The 13,775-nt window shown below is 46.4% G+C and overlaps 1 protein-coding gene across 1 annotated transcript in view; it reads left to right on the top strand.

The window, feature by feature from the left end:
- Positions 1-319: 319 nt before the first annotated feature.
- Positions 320-13,775, top strand: part of LOC115107107 (pleiotrophin-A-like) — a 61,745-nt gene continuing 48,289 nt past the window's right edge. Inside the window, exon 1 of the mRNA XM_029630497.2 lies at positions 320-455. The gene's annotated coding sequence lies outside the window, so the exon portion shown is untranslated. The remainder of the gene's footprint in view (positions 456-13,775) is intronic.

Here is a 13,775-nt window from a genome sequence, read left to right as displayed (position 1 = left end):
ATGATTGAAAACCCATTAATAAGAACAAACACATGGCATCCTTGCACATTGAAATAAGCCATTAAAAATGCATGAGTTTCTGATGTGAAGTGTCTGTAGGTGGGAAAGCGCATGGCGACTGGGTGAGAGTGTCGAGCTGAGAGACAGATCGCACCCGTCCAGGCTGGCTGTTGCTGCTGCTTCCCAGCGCTGTCACACTTCAACAGCCAGACAGGGTGTTTGGCTCCTGCAGATTAATTGTCAGGGCTAAATTAACTTTCCTTCCATCCAATTGCAACCTGAAACAGCCAGGGCTTTCGAGGCTCTGGGTTCTCGAGACAGGGGAGAAGGGCAGCACATCAGGAGCTGTCAGAAGCATCAGGAATCAGTTCACTGGGTGCACTAGACCAGGATTCATGGTGTCTGCTGTCTGAGTGGGTACAAGAGAGAAGGCTTCAGTTGGATCAGTATCAGAGGTACATTCAGTTAGGAATATTTAGTTCAAACTGTAATACATTGTGTAGTAAAATCCCTTGACACAGGGAGAAATTCACTTTGAACTGGGCATCCTATTCATATGATACAATGAGGCAGCAGTAGTAGTAGTTGTGATAGTAGTAGTACGTATATTAGTAGTAGTTGTGGTAGTAGTAGTATATTCAAGAAAGAGTACACGTCGACCTGAAAGACTTTTGCATAATATAGAACGATGAATTGTTCCTCAGAAAGTGCATTGCGAAGGCTTTCATTATAGGGAAACATCATGCTGATAAGGGTTGTCTTGGGTGGCTTAGAAAAACCCTCTTTACTTTTATAAGCAGTGGCACAGACGCATAAATATTCATACTCAGCCGAGAGCTCATGATTTTTTTATGCAGCTGAGAATCTTTTGAAATTAAATTGGCATAATAGAATTTCTTTCATTACTTCATTTTGAATTAATAAGGGCCATAAAAAAATGTTGGATTTTAAACTGCGTTGGAGAGGACTTGATCCCGATAAGAAAAGACTGTATTGTGAACCTATTTGTTTTCCAGACAGTGAAACATCCAACAACATGGAACTGAGTGGCCTCGTCTTTGACATGTTTGCCAACCTGTCAGATTGTGTGTGGTTTTTCAGGATTGGATCCTGTGACACATCCAGCCTGGTTGCTAGCCAACAGACCCTCAAATCACATACAGTGTGCTCCAAAGTAATGATGAGGGAGAAAGTTAAAGACCCACAAATACCATATCCCAAGACAACCTCTCACCATTACAATACAATAACAGGGGAGGTTAGCATTTTTTTTTTTTGGGGGGGGGGGTATGATATTTATGCCTCTAACTTTCTCACTCATCATTATTCACATTTCATTCAGGATTATGCGTAATCATGGTTGCATCCATATTAATGTAGACGTGTTTACAAACATATTTTATTCTTATTTACAATAAAGGTGACTCTAAAATGACACAATACATTATCTACCATTAATTTCTATTGGGCACAAAATAATCTGAAACATCCAAAACAAACAGCAAATGAGTCGCAATCTTGATGTAGTCATTAAATTTAGTAAATATGGGACCAAACACTTAACTATTTACATATAAGTGAATTTGTCCCAATACTTTTGGTCCCCTAAAATGGGGGAACTATGTACAAAAAGTGTTGTCATTTCTAAACAGTGTATCCAAGATGGATAAAAATACCCACAAATTAAAGCTGACAGTCTGCACTTTAACATCATAGTCATTGTATCATTTCAAATCCAAAGTGCTGAAGTACAGAGCCACAACAACATAAATGTGTCACTGTCCCAATACTTTTGGAGCTCACCGTAGCTGGCGATTAACGTAGTCAGCCAGATACTCATTTGGCCATTGTCCTGGAGGCAATTATGAAGTGAAGAGCAGATGTCTTTGGATTCTGAGCGTCTTAATAGATAAAAAATAAATGGATCCAAAGAGCACCGAAGGACACTGACATTTAATCACCAGGCTGATAGATTTTAGACGCTCCACGGTGACATGTAGTGAAGAACAGAGTTACCCCCTGAGAACTCCTCAATGATTGGGTCAACAGATTGCCATCACTTTCACCTGTATTGATGGGTTCCATTCCCTAGGCCACTCCCCTCTTGGTTTTGTTCGATCTCAGTCTCTGCCAGTGCCCCAGAGGTGCTCCAAATGTGTTTGTATGAAGTCAGCCTGTTTGTGTGTGTGTAAGAGAACTTAGATGGGGGTGTGGGGGGGCATGACGTCCACATGCTGAAGTTGGACCATACATTTTAGGTCAAAACTTTCAATCATGCAGACGGTCAGAGACTGGTCTAGACATTGTCTCCATTTGTTCTCTTGCTGTCTGTTGGACCTAAAGTTGAAAAGATGAATTGGATGAGGGCCACTGTGTAGTATGGATCCAGACAGAAGAGATGGATCTCATGTGTTCTATCTAAACACAGTGTGTTGCTGTTCTACTGTGCTGTGTGACACTGGAGAGGACTAGCTTGCCAGACAGTGGCAACCCAGCCTGTCTCTGTGCTAGTCTGATCGAGAGGCATGCAGTTACCTGTCCGCAATGGCCAGAGTGTTAGCTGTCAGCATGGCTCTGTTTGCGTGGCTGATTTATGTCATTTCCACTCCACTCGGAATGGACTCTTCCTTCCATCAAGGTAGAGGAGTTTAGACTCCTTTCGACCCAGAAATAAGTTCAATCTCAATTTCCATTCAGACACATAGCAGAAATGGAACATTTACAAGAATGAAGAAAACAAAAAAGTTATTCTCCCTTTCTGCCGTATGCTCCATTTTAGCGATGTTTCCCCAACAATATTGCTCTCTGCTCAGCAATTTTCTCCCAGCCAACGTATTTGTGTCTGGGAGATGACAGAGCGAATGACAGCCGGGTCTCTGGGCCTCGGGTAGGTAGGTGTTCCATATGTCAAAGAGGGAGCGGCACAACGGGGTTAACGGGGGATTTCGTTTGGTTTCATCAGATAGACGCTCACACACGCACGCACGCACGCACGCACGCACGCACGCACGCACGCACGCACGCGCACGCACACACACACACACACACACACACACACACACACACACACACATACATACAGATATGGGATGGGGCTAACCTAATGGTAAAAACAGGGATGGAGTGGGATGGGGCTAACCTAATGGTAGAAACAGATATGGGATGGGGCTAACCTAATGGTAGAAACAGGGATGGGGTGCGATGGGGCTAACCTAATGGTAGAAACAGGGATGGGATGGGGTTAACCCAATGGTAGAAACAGGGATGGGATGGGGCTAACCTAATGGTAGGAACACGGATGGGATGGGGCTAACCCAATGGTAGAAACAGGGATGGGATGGGGTTAACCTAATGGTAGAAACAGGGATGGGATGGGGTTAACCCAATGGTAGAAACAGGGATGTGGTGGGATGGGGCTAACCTAATGGTAGAAACAGGGATGGGGTGGGATGGGGCTAACCTAATGGTAGAAACAGGGTTGGGATGGGGTCAACCCAATGGTAGAAACAGGGATGTGGTGGGATGGGGCTAAACTAATGGTAGAAACAGGGATGTGGTGGGACAGGGCTAACCTAATGGTAGAAACAGGGATGTGGTGGGATGGGGCTAACCCAATGGTAGAAACAGGGATGTGGTGGGATGGGGCTAACCTAATGGTAGAAACAGGGATGTGGTGGGATGGGGCTAACCTAATGGTAGAAACAGGGATGTGGTGGGATGGGGCTAACCCAATGGTAGAAACAGGGATGGGGTGGGATGGGGCTAACCCAATGGTAGAAACAGGGATGTGGTGGGATGGGGCTAACCTAATGGTAGAAACAGGGATGGGGTGGGATGGGGCTAACCCAATGGTAGAAACAGGGATGTGGTGGGATGGGGCTAACCCAATGGTAGAAACAGGGATGGGGTGGGATGGGGCTAACCTAATGGTAGAAACAGGGATGTGGTGGGATGGGGCTAACCCAATGGTAGAAACTGGGATGTGGTGGGATGGGGCTAACCTAATGGTAGAAACAGGGATGTGGTGGGATGGGGCTAACCCAATTGTAGAAACAGGGATGTGGTGGGATGGGGCTAACCCAATGGTAGAAACAGGGATGTGGTGGGATGGGGCTAACCCAATGGTAGAAACAGGGATGTGGTGGGATGGGGCTAACCTAATGGTAGAAACAGGGATGTGATGGGGCTAACCTAATGGTAGAAACAGGGATGGGATGGGGCTAACCTAATGGTAGAAACAGGGATGGGATGGGGCTAACCCAATGGTAAAAACAGATATGGGATGGGGCTAACCCAATGGAAAAAACAGATATGGGATGGGGCTAACCCAATGGTAAAAACAGATATGGGATGGGGCTAACCTAATGGTAAAAACAGATATGGGATGGGGCTAACATAATGGTAAAAACAGGGATGGGGTGGGGCTAACCCAATGGTAGAAACAGGGATGGGATGGGGTTAACCCAATGGTAAAAACAGATATGGGATGGGGCTAACCCAATGGTAGAAACAGGGATGGGATGGGGCTAACCTAATGGTAAAAACAGATTTGGGATTGGGCTAACCCAATGGTAGAAACAGGGATGGGATGGGGCTAACACAATTGTAGAAACAGGGTTGGGATGGGGCTAACCTAATGGTAGAAACAGGGATGGGATGGGGCTAACCCAATGGTAGAAACAGGGTTGTGATGGGGCTAACCTAATGGTAGAAACAGGGATGGGATGGGGCTAACCTAATGGTAGAAACAGGGATGGGGTGCGATGGTGCTAACCTAATGGTAGAAACAGGGATGGGGTGGGATGGGGTTAACCTAATGGTAGAAACAGGGATGGGATGGGGCTAACCCAATGGTAGAAACAGGGATGGGATGGGGTTAACCTAATGGTAGAAACAGGGATGGAATGGGGTTAACCCAATGGTAGAAACAGGAATGTGGTGGGATGGGGCTAACCTAATGGTAGAAACAGGGATGGGGTGGGATGGGGCTAACCTAATGGTAGAAACAGGGTTGGGATGGGGTTAACCCAATGGTAGAAACAGGGATGTGGTGGGATGGGGCTAACCTAATGGTAGAAACAGGGATGTTGTGGGATGGGGCTAACCTAATGGTAGGAACAGGGATGTGGTGGGATGGGGCTAACCTAATGGTAGGAACAGGGATGTGGTGGGATGGGGCTAACCTAATGGTAGAAACAGGGATGTGGTGGGATGGGGCTAACCTAATGGTAGAAACAGGGATGGGGTGGGATGGGGCTAACCTAATGGTAGAAACAGGGATGTGGTGGGATGGGGCTAACCCAATGGTAGAAACAGGGATGGGGTGGGATGGGGCTAACCTAATGGTAGAAACAGGGATGGGGTGGGATGGGGCTAACCCAATGGTAGAAACAGGGATGGGGTGGGGCTAACCCAATGGTATGGGGAAACAGGGATGGGGTGGGATGGGGCTAACCTAATGGTAGAAACAGGGATGGGGTGGGATGGGGCTAACCCAATGGTAGAAACAGGGATGTGGGATGCTAACCCAATGGTAGAAACAGGGATGTGGTGGGATGGGGCTAACCTAATGGTAGAAACAGGGATGGGGTGGGATGGGGCTAACCTAATGGTAGAAACAGGGATGGGGTGGGATGGGGCCAACCCAATGGTAGAAACAGGGATGTGGTGGGATGGGGCTAACCCAATGGTAGAAACAGGGATGTGGTGGGATGGGGCTAACCTAATGGTAGAAATAGGGATGGGGTGCGATGGGGCTAACCCAATGGTAGAAACAGGGATGGGGTGGGATGGGGTTAACCTAATGGTAGAAACAGGGATGGGATGGGGCAAACCCAATGGTAGAAACAGGGATGGGATGGGGTTAACCTAATGGTAGAAACAGGGATGGGATGGGGTTAACCCAATGGTAGAAACAGGGATGTGGTGGGATGGGGCTAACCTAATGGTAGAAACAGGGATGGGGTGGGATGGGGCTAACCTAATGGTAGAAACAGGGTTGGGATGGGGTCAACCCAATGGTAGAAACAGGGATGTGGTGGGATGGGGCTAACCTAATGGTAGAAACAGGGATGTGGTGGGACGGGGCTAACCTAATGGTAGAAACAGGGATGTGGTGGGATGGGGCTAACCCAATGGTAGAAACAGGGATGTGGTGGGATGGGGCTAACCTAATGGTAGAAACAGGGATGGGGTGGGATGGGGCTAACCCAATGGTAGACACAGGGATGTGGTGGGATGGGGCTAACCTAATGGTAGAAACAGGGATGGGGTGGGATGGGGCTAACCCAATGGTAGAAACAGGGATGGGGTGGGATGCGGCTAACCCAATGGTAGAAACAGGGATGTGGTGGGATGGGGCTAACCTAATGGTAGAAACAGGGATGGGGTGCGATGAGGCTAACCCAATGGTAGAAACAGGGATGTGGTGGGATGGGGTTAACCTAATGGTAGAAACAGGGATGGGATGGGGCTAACCCAATGGTAGAAACAGGGATGGGATGGGATGGGGCTAACCTAATGGTAGAAACAGGGTTGGGATGGGGCTAACCTAATGGTAGAATCAGGGATGAGATGGGGCTAACCTAATGGTAGAAACAGGGATGGGGTGGGATGGGGCTAACCCAATGGTAGAAACAGGGATGTGGTGGGATGGGGCTAACCCAATGGTAGAAACAGGGATGTGGTGGGATGGGGCTAACCTAATGGTAGAAATAGGGATGGGGTGCGATGGGGCTAACCCAATGGTAGAAACAGGGATGGGGTGGGATGGGGATAACCTAATGGTAGAAACAGGGATGGGATGGGGCTAACCCAATGGTAGAAACAGGGATGGGATGGGGTTAACCTAATGGTAGAAACAGGGATGGGATGGGGTTAACCCAATGGTAGAAACAGGGATGTGGTGGGATGGGGCTAACCTAATGGTAGAAACAGGGATGGGGTGGGATGGGGCTAACCTAATGGTAGAAACAGGGTTGGGATGGGGTCAACCCAATGGTAGAAACAGGGATGTGGTGGGATGGGGCTAACCTAATGGTAGAAACAGGGATGTGGTGGGACGGGGCTAACCTAATGGTAGAAACAGGGATGTGGTGGGATGGGGCTAACCCAATGGTAGAAACAGGGATGTGGTGGGATGGGGCTAACCTAATGGTAGAAACAGGGATGGGGTGGGATGGGGCTAACCCAATGGTAGACACAGGGATGTGGTGGGATGGGGCTAACCTAATGGTAGAAACAGGGATGGGGTGGGATGGGGCTAACCCAATGGTAGAAACAGGGATGGGGTGGGATGCGGCTAACCCAATGGTAGAAACAGGGATGTGGTGGGATGGGGCTAACCTAATGGTAGAAACAGGGATGGGGTGCGATGAGGCTAACCCAATGGTAGAAACAGGGATGTGGTGGGATGGGGTTAACCTAATGGTAGAAACAGGGATGGGATGGGGCTAACCCAATGGTAGAAACAGGGATGGGATGGGATGGGGCTAACCTAATTGTAGAAACAGGGTTGGGATGGGGCTAACCTAATGGTAGAATCAGGGATGAGATGGGGCTAACCTAATGGTAGAAACAGGGATGGGGTGCGATGGGGCTAACCCAATGGTAGAAACAGGGATGGGGTCGGATGGGGTTAACCTAATGATAGAAACAGGGATGTGGTGGGATGGGGCTAACCCAATGGTAGAAACAGGGATGGGATGGGGTTAACCTAATGGTAGAAACAGGGATGGGATGGGGTTAACCCAATGGTAGAAACAGGGATGTGGTGGGATGGGGCTAACCTAATGGTAGAAACAGGGATGGGATGGGGCTAACCTAATGGTAGAAACAGGGTTGGGATGGGGTTAACCCAATGGTAGAAACAGGGATGTGGTGGGATGGGGCTAACCTAATGGTAGAAACAGGGATGTTGTGGGATGGGGCTAACCTAATGGTAGAAACAGGGATGTGGTGGGATGGGGCTAACCTAATGGTAGAAACAGGGATGGGGTGGGATAGGGCTAACCCAATGGTAGAAACAGGGATGTGGTGGGATGGGGCTAACCCAATGGTAGAAACAGGGATGGGGTGGGATGGGGCTAACCTAATGGTAGAAACAGGGATGTGGTGCGATGGGGCTAACCCAATGGTAGAAACAGGGATGTGGTGGGATGGGGCTAACCTAATGGTAGAAACAGGGATGGGGTGGGATGGGGCTAACCCAATGGTAGAAACAGGGATGGGGTGGGATGGGGCTAACCTAATGGTAGAAACAGGGATGTGGTGTGATGGGGCTAACCCAATGGTAGAAACAGGGATGTGGTGGGATGGGGCTAACCCAATGGTAGAAACAGGGATGTGGTGTGATGGGGCTAACCTAATGGTAGAAACAGGGATGTGGTGGGATGGGGCTAACCTAATGGTAGAAACAGGGATGTGGTGGGATGGGGCTAACCTAATGGTAGAAACAGGGATGGGGTGGGATGGGGCTAACCCAATGGTAGAAACAGGGATGTGGTGGGATGGGGCTAACCCAATGGTAGAAACAGGGATGGGGTGGGATGGGGCTAACCTAATGGTAGAAACAGGGATGGGGTGGGATGGGGCTAACCCAATGGTAGACACAGGGATGTGGTGGGATGGGGCTAACCTAATGGTAGAAACAGGGATGGGGTGGGATGGGGCTAACCCAATGGTAGAAACAGGGATGGGGTGGGATGGGGCTAACCCAATGGTAGAAACAGGGATGTGGTGGGATGGGGCTAACCCAATGGTAGAAACAGGGATGTGGTGGGATGGGGCTAACCTAATGGTAGAAACAGGGATGTGGTGGGATGGGGTTAACCTAATGGTAGAAACAGGGATGGGATGGGGCTAACCCAATGGTAGAAACAGGGATGGGATGGGATGGGGCTAACCTAATGGTAGAAACAGGGTTGGGATGGGGCTAACCTAATGGTAGAATCAGGGATGAGATGGGGCTAACCTAACGGTAGAAACAGGGATGGGGTGCGATGGGGCTAACCCAATGGTAGAAACAGGGATGGGGTCGGATGGGGTTAACCTAATGATAGAAACAGGGATGTGGTGGGATGGGGCTAACCCAATGGTAGAAACAGGGATGTGGTGGGATGGGGCTAACCTAATGGTAGAAACAGGGATGTGGTGGGATGGGGCTAACCTAATGGTAGAAACAGGGATGGGGTGGGATGGGGCTAACCTAATGGTAGAAACAGGGATGTGGTGGGATGGGGCTAACCTAATGGTAGAAACAGGGATGTGGTGGGATGGGGCTAACCTAATGGTAGAAACAGGGATGTGGTGGGATGGGGCTAACCCAATGGTAGAAACAGGGATGTGGTGGGATGGGGCTAACCCAATGGTAGAAACAGGGATGTGGTGGGATGGGGCTAACCCAATGGTAGAAACAGGGATGTGGTGGGATGGGGCTAACCTAATGGTAGAAACAGGGATGTGGTGGGATGGGGCTAACCTAATGGTAGAAACAGGGATGGGGTGCGATGGGGCTAACCCAATGGTAGAAACAGGGATGGGGTCGGATGGGGTTAACCTAATGATAGAAACAGGGATGTGGTGGGATGGGGCTAACCCAATGGTAGAAACAGGGATGTGGTGGGATGGGGCTAACCCAATGGTAGAAACAGGGATGTGGTGGGAGGGATGTGGTGGGATGGGGCTAACCTAATGGTAGAAACAGGGATGTGGTGGGATGGGGCTAACCTAATGGTAGAAACAGGGATGTGGTGGGATGGGGCTAACCTAATGGTAGAAACAGGGATGGGGTGGGATGGGGCTAACCCAATGGTAGAAACAGGGATGGGATGGGATGGGGCTAACCTAATGGTAGAAACAGGGATGTGGTGGGATGGGGCTAACCCAATGGTAGAAACAGGGATGTGGTGGGATGGGGCTAACCCAATGGTAGAAACAGGGATGTGGTGGGATGGGGCTAACCCAATGGTAGAAACAGGGATGGGGTGGGATGGGGCTAACCTAATGGTAGAAACAGGGATGTGGTGGGTTGGGGCTAACCCAATGGTAGAAACAGGGATGGGGTGGGATGGGGCTAACCTAATGGTAGAAACAGGGATGGGGTGGGATGGGGCTAACCCAATGGTAGAAACAGGGATGTGGTGGGATGGGGCTAACCCAATGGTAGAAACAGGGATGTGGTGTGATGGGGCTAACCTAATGGTAGAAACAGGGATGTGGTGGGATGGGGCTAACCTAATGGTAGAAACAGGGATGTGGTGGGATGGGGCTAACCCAATGGTAGAAACAGGGTGTCACGCGGGACTAGGTGTGTGAGGAAGAATCAGGCGCAGAGAGCAGAGAGTTCCACAGGAAGAAGTGCACTTTAATACGGCACCAAAAGTAATGCCCACAACACAGGGCGCGGAAGAATATGGACCAACCCAAAACACAGGGTACCAGGTCCAGAGCACGAACACACCTAATAAAACACACACGTAACACAAGAATAATCCCGCACAAAACAAGGGCGGGTATACTAACTTTAAATAAGGAAGCCCATCAAGCAAACACAAATAGACACAGGTGCAACTAATAAGACAAAACAAACAGAAAACGAAAAAGGGATCGATGGCGGCTAGTAGGCCGGTGACGACTACCGCCGAGCACCGCCCGAACAGGCAGGGGAGCCAACTTCGGCGGAAGTCGTGACACAGGGATGGGATGGGGCTAACTTAATGGTACAAAAAGCCCTTATACTCTGCCAGGTTCATAGGGCCAACAACCACTTTAAACTGATGAAAAACAATGAGGTAGGAACTGGTCCTGCCGGAGAGAGCAATTTTCAACGTCCTCTGCTTGTGAATTGTGTTTTTGAGAGCGGTGCCCTGAGATAATGGTGAATCCACAGTTGTTCTGGGTTGAATGAATAGAATAAAACGGCTGGTGTTGACCGAGACCTTTTTCATCGCGTCTCAAATTCATCGAGTCTCATTTCTCATTCAATAAGTTGATGAAAATGGCACCATTAAAAGAGCTCAAGAGGGACATAATGGGACATATAACACACTTAGGGGAGGGGACCAAATGGAGTGAGTTCATTATTGATGAGAGGAATATGAGAAGGAAGGAAGGGGATGGTGGAGTGGCATATTACCACCTGGGACCATGACTCATACTGGCGAATGACCACTGATGATGTTCTCCTGATGAATGTCTCAAATTAAAGAGTTACTTTAACTATAGTGGGACACCGATAGAAGAGGCTGCATGTGAGCTGATGCTTCAAATTGGTATTTTAAGCATGTAATGCAGTGCATAGCTTCCTCTTCCTCTACCAGCAACACAGGGTGGGTCCTCCTCTATAGATTGGACAATACTCAGTCCTTTCCCTTTGTCTAATGACGTAGAGAAAGGCACTTTCCAGCAATCTAAATAAATTCCATAAAGAGATTAGATCTTTTCAAGCAGATATTTGATTTCAAATGAGAACGTGGATTGATACAACAGACATTCAACAAACATTCTGATAAATACTTCGAAACCAGCATCAAAGGCCTTTTTTCAACGTGTGTGTGTGTGTGTCTATTTGTGCCCGCATGCCTGTCTGTATAGGCAGTGTTAGTCTGACGTCAGTATTGTACATGGGCTGTGGAATATCCAGTGTTAATGACACGTTATTGATTCAGTGTGCTGTAATCTGTCGAAACCGGTCGGAACCAGCTGCAACAGGGGGCGACGCTTCCTATAAGGTCATCTGGAGCCATCTGCTCTGCAGCGGACGTGATTATCCTCCTACAACTTGTTAAAGTGCCACCATTAAGAGGATCCCACAGCAAATTAGAACTGAAATTAGTTGAGAAGAGGGAGAGTTTTCAGAAAGTTACTTTGTCGAATGCAGTTGTAGTCGATAGAAGTACAGTGCTGTTGATTGAGAATGATACCAGTTAAAGTCTACCTGATCCAAACTCCTATTACTCAATAGTATTTTGACTATAATCATATCGAAATAACAATACATCTAAAATATATTTTTATATACCTTTTAAGGATACATTAAATATAAAAAATTGGCCAAATAATTTATAATTTGTATTTTATTTAACACAGTAGAAATGCATTCCAAAATATATTATGGAATGTATTTAAAATGTATATATATATATATATATATATATATGTATATGTATGTATGTAAAGTCTATATCACAATATATGTTAAATACATCGGGAAATATTTCAATGATTTTCAATAAAGGCTAAAGTGACAAAATTCTGAATTTTGACATGTCTCTCCGTGGACCCTCAGACTTTTAGGAAGATTTTAGCCCACGAACCCCACAAAATACAAAATAGTTTTCACCATCATTGTAAAGCCCTAGTTATTTCGTTGCTTTGACAGAAAGTTATTTCTGAAGATTTGTATTTATTTCAAGTGATTAGTGATTAATTTACATCTGTCCCTCATTTTAAGGTCAACACTGTTACATGAACTGAATTGTTTTAAGAAACTATTCCTTTTTAAAAGGTATGGGTCAAATCATAGTGTAAAAGCAGGTGAGCTGGTTCTACTCTTTTTGGCCATTTTCTGGTGCTTTATGGTAAAAAAAACTGAGTGAGTTGAACATAACAAATCAATCCTGTTACCCATTCAATTGCCTCTCCCTGCTGCAGTCAACGAGCTTCCTTTCCCCCTGTCACAAAGGGATTCGTGGCTGATTTAACTAGTAATTACCAGTTTGAGGGCCGTTCAAGTGGATTTTCCCCAAATGTGGTAAATTCCCACTCCCCACTTGGATACAAACACAACATAACCTAGCTAATCATCCACTGTAGATCCATATAATACCACTCATTGGAAGCACAAGACTTACACCAACATTTTGACATATTGTGGAGTGTTGTACGAAGAATCGTTTTTATTTAATTAAACCGATAACTCAAATACAAAAATTATAAAAATAGCTTCGCTTTTTTGTCATTATTTAATTAAGCTGAAGAGAGGCTCTTACTACAGTAATACATGTTTTCTTTTGAGATGGGAACATTTTATAAAGTTGAACGTGCTCTTTATGACAGAATGTTAAATTTAGGTGAAATCAAACTTATATTACTTACCATAACAATTTTGGGCTTAGTGGACCAAAAATAATTATCACCATTGATCAATACGTAATCAGTAATTTAAGAAGCTGACATAGGAACCACTTTGACCACCCTGTAGACTAGGTGTCACTGTCATTCATTTCTGGAATATTGTCAGTCATTACATGCATTTGAGCAAAGATGCAAATGTATGTACATGTACACTACCGATCAAAAGATACCATCCCTACCTTGTCACAACACAACTGATTGGCTCAAATGCATTAAGAAGGAAAGAAATTCCACAAATGAACTTTTAAGAAGGCACACCTGTTAATTGAAATTCATTCCAGGTGACTGCCTCATGAAGCTGGTTGAGAGAGTGTGCAAAGCTGTGTCATCAAGGCAAAGGGTGGCTATTTGAATAATCTCAAATGTAAAATATATTTTGATTTGTTGAACACTTTTTGGTTACTACATGATTCCAAATGTGTTATTTCATAGTTTTGATGTCTTCGCCATTATTCTACAATGTAGAAAATAGTAAAATAAAGAAAAACCCTTGAATGAGTAGGTGTGTCCAAACTTTTAACCGTTAGTGTATTTGAAATACATTTTATGTGACGTTAAATATATTGAAATGTATTTCTTCCTGTATGGGTACTGTTCTCCATGCTGTTGTCCATGTTGTTCTTTATGTTGTTTATATAACT

Source organism: Oncorhynchus nerka, linkage group LG23 (genome assembly GCF_034236695.1).
Source record: "Oncorhynchus nerka isolate Pitt River linkage group LG23, Oner_Uvic_2.0, whole genome shotgun sequence".
Taxonomy (NCBI): Eukaryota; Metazoa; Chordata; class Actinopteri; order Salmoniformes; family Salmonidae; genus Oncorhynchus; species Oncorhynchus nerka.
Note: the sequence above shows the minus strand (reverse complement) of the source record. Positions and strands in the feature narration are given on the sequence as shown.